The following is a 1,183-nucleotide window of genomic DNA, read 5'->3' on the forward strand; positions in this document are numbered from 1 at the left end:
CTCTTTCTCAGAGGAAAATTATTCTTATCCCAAAGTCTATCTTTACAGTCAAGCAACATTTATCAGGACAGATCCTGAAAGCTAACATGAGAGAGAGAGAAGAAAATTATCTTTGGGAGGGATGATGCCTTTGAGTTAGGGCAGAGCCACCTTCCAGGGGCAAATATCTCACTTCACTGTTACATTTTTCAAAATCTTGTATTGAGACTCTGTGGCTCTTTCCAGGCCACCCATTTCACTATAGACAAGTATGTTGTTATCTAAACCACAAGCTGGGACGCAGAAAGCAGGAAAAATATGCTGGAAAATCCAAGATTAGAAAAAAATGCAGAGGTCAGATGTCTATGTCACACCGCAAAGGGACCAGAGCAGCTGGGTGACTTCACCTTTAATCTAATACCCGGGAGAATGATCCCAACAGGGAGACCTCTGGAGAAGCAGACCATTAGGTGGATTTACATCCTGAAGGAAAAGGTACCTGGAGATTCTAGGAAACCCCTGGAGTTAATTTTGGAAATAAATCACAGTAAAGAAACTACCAGTAATTCTTATGGTAATTGTTTCCTAGAGTCACAGGAACAATGGAGAGTGATTAAATAACTTATTGTTATTTTAAAACATATAAAAAGTATTAAAAAAATTTAAAAATCTGTGTTCTGAGCAATGTCTTACGCAAACATCATGATTAAAAAAAGAATTATAGGCTTAACTGAAGGAATAGTCACAATTTTTTTTTGCCACTGTTTGATTGCATTTTTTTTTTTCCTATTAAAGCCTGACTTCCCTGGCTGACAACTTAATTATTAGGGTAATGTGATGGATAAAGGGACTTGCTCTGTAGTGCCTCCCACTTGCTAAACACTTGCTTGCAATCACAGCTGCAAAAAATGCCACAGCTCCTCAAAGCAAAGATAATAATTTCCTTGTTGTCAGTGTCCTTAACACTTACTACATGAACTTTTAAAGAAAAAATAACCTTTTCATCATTAAGTGCAGGTTATGGAAGTCAGAGCTATATCAGGCTGCAGATTGCTGAAAGTACCAGCCTTGAGCTGCTCTTGAGTGGCCACACATAAAGCCAAACTCTTCTACTTCATGGGGATTATTTGAGGGCTTCCAGAAAAGCACGTCAAGAATTTTGATCACAGGTCTACAGTGCCTGCAAGCAGCCTCTCTTCCCAAT

This window comes from Corvus kubaryi, unplaced genomic scaffold, assembly GCF_017639235.1.
Source record: "Corvus kubaryi isolate FWS band 111438036 unplaced genomic scaffold, C.kubaryi_AGA036_p1.0 37385, whole genome shotgun sequence".
NCBI lineage: Eukaryota > Metazoa > Chordata > Aves > Passeriformes > Corvidae > Corvus > Corvus kubaryi.